At 30.0% G+C, this 9,930-nt stretch overlaps 1 long non-coding RNA gene across 1 annotated transcript; it reads left to right on the top strand.

Moving 5' to 3' along the window:
* The first annotated feature begins 4,373 nt into the window (after positions 1-4,373).
* On the top strand, positions 4,374-7,970 carry LOC145792374 (uncharacterized). Its single transcript, XR_014331769.1, has 2 exons — positions 4,374-4,658; positions 7,764-7,970. It is a non-coding gene; the product is annotated as an uncharacterized LOC145792374 (long non-coding RNA).
* The last annotated feature ends 1,960 nt before the right edge of the window (positions 7,971-9,930 follow it).

A 9,930-nucleotide genomic window follows, 5' to 3' on the forward strand; every position in this document is an offset into this window, starting at 1 on the left:
TAAAGTAGAGTGAGAATAACAGCTTTTACAAACAAAGATCAAATTATTTTGTCTATAAAAATATATTTATTAGTAATATTTTAAAAATTTTGTTGTTAATTTCAAAAAATCTAATAACAAATATCATCCTACGATAGGAATTCATTGTCAAATATTTTTTATAACAAAATTTTTAATTTTAAAAATAAGAATTTAATCCTTAAACTCTTTATTTGTTACCGTGAAAAGTTAAGAAGTCTACCAACTGTCGTGTGTGTATTTTTTTGACAAGCCCAGTTGAAAAGCCCATCACAGTGTGTATTTGAAAGGCCCACCTCGCTTTGGACGAGGGTGCGGGCCTCTTAATAGATTCAAAATTTTTGTAATTATAGGACGCCCACTATTGGATTTGATAATTATGAGGCGGACAAATTGCCTACAAGTCTTTTTTCAAAAAATATATGTTCTATTTAATTCTAAAATCTTTTGGGTAAATCTAAAAGTCTTGTGCACATTTTTCTTCTCCTCTTTCTTTGTACATTGCTTCGTGTCTGTCTCTCTCTCTCCGATATTCGGCAACCACTACGACCATGTCTTCCTTATTTTCCTTCTTTTTCTGATCTATAGTCACCTGCGACCATCATTGATTGAGATTCACCGACAACCACCGAGTATTAACTTCTTAAATTATGCTCATCAACGGCGAATGAGATGAGTTTCCAAGGAAGAAAATGAGTAGATTCACTCAAATATGATGTAGATCTACTTTAGATCTGAGCATATCTACGCCAGATCTGGCTAGATCGAACCAAAAATAATTACCGGAGTATAAGCATCTCTTTATATCTGTCTCTTTCCTTCGATCTCTTAGTTTTTTTACTTTTTCTGTACACACTTCTATTTTCCTATTTTAATGGAGAAAATTTTCAAGTTCTGAATAAATTATTTTCGAGTTTTAGTTACAAGTAGGGAAAATTGTAAAATTTTACAGTTTTAGTTTTTTTCTCATCGGTGTTATTTGTTATTGTTATATTTTTTTTCTTTCATTTATCAATATTTAGCACATTTTGCTATTTTTTCGCTCTAATTTCTCCATTTATTCTTTTTTTCGATAATATTCTAGACATTCTGGTGAGTCTCTGGCAATATTCTTGATGTCTAGCGAACGTTCTAGATATTCTAGAGACTTCCAGTGACACTCAGAACACTCCAGTGATACTCCGATGATTTTCCAGTGATGTTAAACATTTCGGCGAATCTTTAGTGACCGTTTAACGGAAGTCTGGCGATGGTGAGATGTAGTAACATCTTTAAATTTAAAATAATAAAAAATAAAAAAAGAATTGTTAACAATTACAAATATGTAGGATTAATTAGTGCAAATGTGTTTCTTTGAGATTAGATGGGTTTTGAATTTTATATGAAACCCATCAGTAAGTTCCCTTTATGACAATTATTTAAAATGTTAGATTTAACACAATTAAAGTAATTTAGCACAACTCAAGGGTTATTTTGGAAAGAGTAAACAGCCTAATAGTTTACACCAACTGTGATGTGTTCTCACTGAATGATTGAGTTGTTAAAATTACAAAATACAAATTTTGATTTGAATATGAATTTGAACAGTTATAGAAGACATGTCAATTACAGGAGATAAATACGTGAAAATATTTTGGGTAAACTAAAAATCCTAACATTTACACCAAGAAAGTTGTTTGTTTTCTATATTAGTGTATGTATATATTAGAGATGGGTACACATTATGTTTGTATTCTGACAAATTATTTAAAGAAATTGAATTTTATAATATAGTAGTTATTTAGTGCTTCGAAGCATTGAGATATAATGGTAGTTTAAAGTTTAAAAAGTGACAGCTACTTAAAAAAAATTTAAAAGAAGAAAAATATAGAGGCGACGAATCTTTATACACTACAAGAAAAGTGAGTTTAAAAGATAGAATTATTTACGATGGCACACTTGTCGTCTCAAAAAATCACTTTTTGCGACGGCAGAAAATGTAGTATCAAAAAAACAGAGTATTTGCGACAGCACCATTTGCCGTCTCAAAAAAATAGTGCATTTGCGACGACACAATTTGCCATCTCAAAAAAAAAAAATAATACTTGCGACGGTATTTTCTACCGTCGCAAATACTCTCCTTTTTTGAGATGGTATTTTTTGCCGTCGCAAAAAAGTGACTTTCGTGTTTTTTTTTTTTTAGTGAATATTTCTAAATTTTTAAATATTTTTTTTAGATGCACCTTACTTAGATGTATCTAAAAAATAAAAAATTTATGAAAAAATATTTTTAAAAATTAATAAATACATAAAAATACAAAAAAAAATGTATTGAATTATTGTATTTTTTTATATTTTTGGTATTTAGTGAATTTTTAAAAGATTTTTTTTACAATTTTTTTTTTTTTTACTTTTTATGTGTATTTATGTTAAGTGTGTCTAAAAATTAAAAAAATTACTTAAAATATTAAAAAAATTTAGTAAAAACAATATAACACGGAAAACAAGAAAGTATAATTTTCTCAAAAGAGTTTTTGGAAAACTCTAACCTAGCATAGTGATCATACATATACAGTCACAAAGTGATTTGAGTAAATTCAACAGTATTTTTCTGTCGCAAAAAAAATTAAAAAAAACGATGTCGTCTTACTCTTTTGATATAACACTTCTCTTTTTATTCATTTTTTCATCTTCCTGTCTCTGTCTCTATCTCTGTCTCTTCTCTTTATCTCTTTCAATCATCACTCTTCTTTCTCTGTCGGTCTATTTCTCTCTCTCATTTTCTCTCTGTGTCTTTTGCCTATCTCTCTTCTCTCTATCTCTCCCATCTGTCTTCTCTTTCTGTCTCTCTCGCTCATCTCTCTTCTCTCTCTCTCTCTTATCTTTCTATCTCTCTCTGTCTCTCTCTTTTTCTGTGTCTCTCTTCCGCTCATCTCTTTTTGCTCTATTTCTCTCTTTTTTTTTTGTCTATCTCTCACTCATCGCTTGTTTCTCTCTCCTTTTCTATCTCTATCTCTCCCACTATCTCTATCTCTATCTCTCTCTTTCTCTTTCTATCTCTTTTTCTGTCTATCTCTCCCTCACTCTCTCTCACTCATCACTCTTCTCTCTCTTTCTCTCTCTGTGTGTCTGCTTGTCTATTTATCTATTTCTTTCTCACTATGTTCGCGTTTCTCACTCTCTCTCTCTCCCACATTCTCTATTTATCGAGCTCCTTCTCGATTTATCGATCTACTATAAGAAAATACACTTTTAGCAACCACTCTGTCTCTCTCTCGCTCATCACTCTGTCTTTGTCTCTCTCTCTCTGTCTCTGTCTCTCTCTCTATCTCTCTTCTTTATCTGTCTCTCACAAAATTAAAATATTTTTAAAATATTTAAATATTTAAATATTTAAAAAATTGATTTGAATTAAGTTTTGAAAAAAGCTTTAAATTATGTGTTTGGTTATGAGTTTTGAAAAGTAATGATTATATTTTGAATTGAGTTTTAAAAAATGGATGTAGAATTATGATTTGAAATCTTAAAACAAACACCATACTTAAATCAATGGGTGGAACTATGACCACCACCACTACTGCCACTACTACTACCATTACCTCTCTTCCACCATCTCCACTCCATCTCCTCTACCACTACCATAACTTCACCACTAATATCATTCGCCACCACTACCACCACTACCACTACCACGACCATCACCTCTTATCCACCACCTTCACTGTCGCTCCCTTTCATTTACCACAAAAAATTAGTTCCTGATTTTTAGTAGCAAACAAAAAAAAAAAAAAAAAAAAAAAATGAGCCGCGGAAAAATATTTTTTATTAAAATATTACCCATACTTCTTCAAAATAAAAAAAATAATTATTTTTCATTAAAATAAAAATGAAACAAATAAATTTTCAACCTTAATAATTAAAAAAATGAAAAATAAAAAAAAATTCATTAACTACAAAAAATAAATTTATTTTAACCAAAAAAATTTCATTTTCCCGCTCTTTAATTCCCCCATTTCTTTTCCCCCTTTTGTTTCTCACGATCTCAAATCATCAATCCCTAATCCCTTAAACAAAAATTCTCAATTTCAAAAATCTCCCAAAATTACCCCTACTTCTACCAAATAAAAAAATAATAATAATTTTTTTTGCATTAAAATAAAAATAAAACAAATAAATTTTCAACCTTAGTAACTAAAAATAAATAAAAACAAAAAAAAAAGTTTCATTAACTACAAAAAAAAAAAAATTATTTTAATAAAAAATAAATAAAACGACTTAGTTTACACCGCTATCATAGCTCTCCTCTTCTTTTTCTTTTCCGTTTTCCCGCTCTTTCTAATTCTCCCCTTTCTTTCCCCTCCCTTTTGTTTCTCACCCACGATCTCAAATCCCCAATCCCCAACCCCTTAAACAAAAGAAGAAAGAGTAGAGACAGAGGAGCACCGACCTGACCTAGCGAAACTAGCCGACCTGCGTGCTGCTGCTGAGTACCGACCTGGGTGCCACCACTGACCACCAACGTGGGTGCTGTTATTGACCATCGACCTGGTTGACCACCGACGACCACCAAAAATCTCCGTATGTCGTTCTCTATCCGTGAATCGCCGACCACCGAAAATCTCCCTTTATCGTTCTCCCTTTGTCTTCAACTCTTTGCATAAGTCTGTTTTTCTTTTCAACTCCCTTTTCTGTAATATGTATATGTGTATATATATATATATTGAAGCCTATGAAATGTTGGAATATAAGTCCCTCCATTTTAGGCTTTGAAGGTGTTCGATGATTTGCTAGTGTTAAAATGGTGAATTAATGATCTGGGATAGTTAATGTTTACAAAGATCCTAAATTTTGAACTCAGTATAAAGAATTTCCATGACAGAAATAATGAAGGAACTTGAATCAATATTTATGTTAAAAGAATTTGAATCAATATTTATGTTAAAAAGGATTTATTTATTTATTTTTATTTTTATTATGTTTCTTAGGGAAAATCAAGTTCTATGGTTTTTTTTTTTTTTTTTTTTGATCTTCATAATCTTTAAATTAAGAACTGGGCTAATTTACATGTGTGCAATATATATTTAAATATATATATATATGTACAACCGTCAGTGTGTGACTCTCTCTCTCTCTCTCTCTCTCTCTCTCTCTCTTTCTCTCTCTCTCTCCATATATATATGTATATCAGATTTTAATGGAAGAAGTTCGTGCCCTATTTTCCCCCCTAATGTTTCTTCACTAATTTTGCCATAATTTTTGTGCCCAATGGACTACAAGATTTACTATTCTTAGTCTTGAATTCAGTTCACACAGTTTATTTAGAAAATGATTAATGAAATGCAAACAAATAATTTAAATTGTTGTTTTTGTTAAAGAACATTAAGAGAGAAAAGATAGAAAAAGAAAAATAAGAAGAGAAACTATTTGAATTAGAAAAGTCTCTAATTTTTTTGCTTTGATGGAAATCTATAATTTTTGTTGTGCTCTAATTTTCGAAAACATATTATTTGCAGATATCGGTGATTGCGGATTTGTGTATTTCTGGATTTGAAAAAGAAAATATTCAATCTCAATCACAGGCACTTGATAAATGTTTTGGTAGCATGAAACAAACCTACAATTTGTAATTTTAGTTTATAATTTTAGTGATTATATGTGCAAGTAAACTTTTTGTGGCTACTAACAAATAAAAAAATTGTTGTTACTTCTTGTTTTATCCATTAACTTTAAATAAATAAATAAATATATATATATATACATGTAAGAGGGCCCCTTTTTTGTTGTTTGCCTAACGTCCCCTAAATCTCAATGCCGGCCCTGATGCGTTTGTTCTGGTTAGCCTATTTTTTCTCTAATTATTTGTTCTAGTTAGCGAAGAACCACATGTTTTGCGTATTGCGATTATTTGTTATGTTTTCAATATCTTTTCTTTTCTTCTCTTTTTTTTCACAGGCCAAGTGATGACTTATACATCAAATTATGTCATTGGGTCTTTTTTTTTAACCTTAATTAGTTTGACATTGCTATTTTATTTTACTTGATTTGGGATGAGTTCCCACCATGTGAGAATGAGAGATGTGGATACCTATGTGTTGAAAACTTAATTTCCTTGTGTTTTTTTTTTTTGCCTTGTGAGATGTTAGTAATGGTCCATTTCAGACACGTATTTTTCCCTTGCTAGTTAAAGAAATGAATGTATTCTGTCCTTAAGCAGGAGCATCCACACAGGTAGTGTGGAATTCTTGACGTAAATATTCCCTCACATGTGATTTGTGCAAGATTCATAATTCTAGAAAAATCTATAGACAGTGAGGTGCTCCATTTCACGTGATTAGAATAAGGGGCATTAGTAATATTGTGGCTTTTACTGTGAGTCAATACTCTTAATGAATCACTCTGCCGCTTTTCTTCTCCACTATGGGTTTTGCCATTTGGTAACGTGCTATGTGTCATTGTGGGATTTTTTCTTTTTTAAACATCATTTGTAGGATCAAACCCTTCATCTCACATGTTCTTCTAAATATATATTGCACATCATGTGTCATTATGTTTCTTTATTTTTAATATTGTGAAACATGTTTATGATCAAGCTTCTTTTAGTCTCTTACTAGAATTGATGCACACATGATACACGTAATCAGCACTTATATATATATATATATATATTGCTAACCCACTGCACTGTGACAAGGTTAGTATTGTCCAACAATTACTCTATGAATACCAAACCTACAGCGACAAAACCCTTGGGGGAAAAAAGTTGTTTTCCTCAAATATTTGTTCCCTTAAGCAACTCGTCAATGTGGTGATTCATGGGTAATAATAATGCCTGTATCTGTTTGGTAGTGTGGCAAGTGTTATAAATTTTTTTACATAATAATTTTAGTCAAATATTAATCCTGAGGTTCTTTAACACAAGCAACCATAATTTACATGCACGAATTCCAAATTTTTGTATTCACATGACTCTAATTAAAGCAAAGGAAACTCCATAAAGCTCAACATTTTATTTTGCATTTCCTATTACCCCTTTTATTTTAATTAATTAATTATTCTCATATAATCATTTCTATTTGTAGAGGGCAGGTTGAACCAAATTTGATATTAGTAGAAAGACATGGGAATGGCACCTCAAAGAGGTAGTTTGTATTTTTCTCTTCCTTTGTTGCTCATTCTGTCTTAGAAAAGTCAAATTTATATTTCACATTGAAAGTAAAGATAGATACTTGTGAAATGCTAGATACTTGTATATAGGTCTAGAGGTTTACATTTTGTTGTGTAGCATATAGCTCAGTCTAGGATATATCTACACCTTTATGTGTACAAACATAATATATGCGTATATGCCAATTAATTGAAGGATGATGAACTTTTGTATAGATACTAGAAGGCTGACATTTCTTTGAAGGTGTCATAACTTATTTCCATTGTTTAATTTTCTTAGAAATGCATATGTTCTCATTGTTGATTGAGATGTTTAATTATCCATATGGGATTTGATGACTAACAAAAAAAAATGTTGTATTTGATGTTGTTGGGAGTTAGAGCCAGATTTCAGATATATTTTTTATGTTTTTTTGTATTTGATGCTATAGTAATTAAATTTTTATTTTTTTATTTGATTGAGATGTTTAATTATCCATGTGGGATTTGATGACTAACAAAAAAAATGTTGTATTTGATGCTATAGTAGTTAAATTTTTATGTTTTTTTGTAATTAACATTAACACATAATTATATTGTCATTAATTATTTTTATTTTTCAGATATTTCCCATATAGGAGTGTGCTTCTTGTGGAATGCATGCCTGTGGAGAATGTGACTAACTTTTGTTTTTGTTATCTACGAAGAATGATGAGAAAAACATTTAATTTTGATTTAAGTTATTTTGAATTATGAACAAAATCATGTATTTAAACATTATATATGTATTATGGAACATTATATAGTGGAATAATTTTGTTGATGTGTAATTATGAATGGAAGAATATTTTATTATGGAGAAATTGTTATTTTTATACAGGAATGTTTATATTATTATGCAATTATTATGAAGAAATTTTAATATTTTTAATAATTTTATCGCAAGATGTTTTTTTCTTTTTTGTGACGGCACTACACCGTCGCAAAAAATAGAAAATTTTAATATTTTTATTGATTTTGTTATAGGTTTTACTTTTTGCGATAGCACTAAACTGTCACAAAAAATAAAAATTTTATTAATTTTTTAATACTTTTTGCGACGACAGTACACTGTTGCAAAAATAGAAATTTTTATATTTTTAATATTTTTTGCGACGGCACCACACCGTCGCAAAAACAGTGTTCTTGCCGTTGCAAAAAAAAAGACTATTAGCGACGGCATTTTTTGCCGTCTCAAATAATATTTTTAGCGACAGTAAAATAGTGCTGTCGCAAAAAGTCAAGAAATTTCAAACATTATTAGCGACTGCAAAGTGCCGTCGCAAAAGGCAAAAATACCGTCGCAAAACATGTGCCGTCACAAAAACTCTTTTACAATGCCCCCAGTTGCGACCCCCTTCTTGCCGTCGCAAAAAGTCATTTGCCGTCACAAAAAACTTTTTGCGATGGCATTAGGAGATTAGCGACGGCATTTTACCGTCGCAAAAAGCTGAAATTTTAGTAGTGATAATATGTAAATGATTGTAACTAATACTATTATAGTAAATGGTGTTTTTGAAATCGTAAAGGGGTGATCGCCCCTTCTTACCCACCTCTGGGTCCATCCTTGAAAACAGTTATGATATATGACATCAACGCAAGAGCGGTGTTTGGTTTATAGATAGTATATATAAATAGATAATATAATATAATATCTCACCACAAACGAATAACTAAACTCAAGAAAATCACACCTCACAACGTTGTACATGAATTACTAATGTGTATTGTTATACAAGTAGAAAAAATTAAGAACTAATTCATTTTTTTAAGATTGGAAGGTCTAGTTTATATATTGATAAATACCTAATTAGATCACGTTTCTCTTCTAAAAAAATAAACAACCACATCCATGCAAACTGGACATTCTAATCTAAAAGTTGGATTGGGGACAAATTTCATCTCAAAATTAATACATAACAATGTGATAAATTTTAATTTTATCACTTTAAAATAAAAAGTTCATCACATTGGTTAATATTTTCACAAAAGCAATAATATATAACTAGAATTTTAATACAGAATTTTATATAAAATGATGTAACTTCTTATAATCATTTAATTTTCAATTAAAATATCTACCATTACTTCCATGATATGAAAATGAAATAAATGTGTTATCTATATAACGTCATGTTTGCAATTTTTTTCCGGAGAAGCCCACGAAGGCCCTGTGTGCACGTGTCAAAAGCCCACTTATTTATATTTTTATTGAGTGAAAAGCCCAGTTGAAAAGCCCACTCCTATGGGTGGGGTGTAGACTGTAGTTGTGTGGGGGTGTGGGTGTTTTAGTTGACTCAATTTTAAATAAGAAAATGAAAATTTTATGGAATTCTTATATAGAATTAATAATGAGAATGTTATAGTTTTGAAAATATAAACTATCTTAATCAATCTTTTTCTTTAACAGAATAGAATTAAAACTTTTTAAGTCGTTTTATATTAATTATATATATATATATATTTATTTATAATACTTTATTGAATATAAACAAATAAGTTAATTCAAGAAAATGAAACCTTGTGTACCTTACCAACATCAATTTTTAATTTATAGTGTCAATTGAAAGAGTGACACATTGGTTAATGGTTTTTGATTATTATTTCTATTTTATTTTGAGTTAATGCACCTTCATGGCAACCAACATGGAATATGCAAAGAGAAAAATTGGATACTTACCTTATGGCCTTTTATTTTTGGAAAACGTGAAGGAAATTATTTTTTCATATGATTACCCCCCCTCCCCCCCC

This window comes from Camellia sinensis, chromosome 6 (assembly GCF_055761805.1).
Source record: "Camellia sinensis isolate YWXY chromosome 6, ASM5576180v1, whole genome shotgun sequence".
Taxonomy (NCBI): domain Eukaryota; kingdom Viridiplantae; phylum Streptophyta; class Magnoliopsida; order Ericales; family Theaceae; genus Camellia; species Camellia sinensis.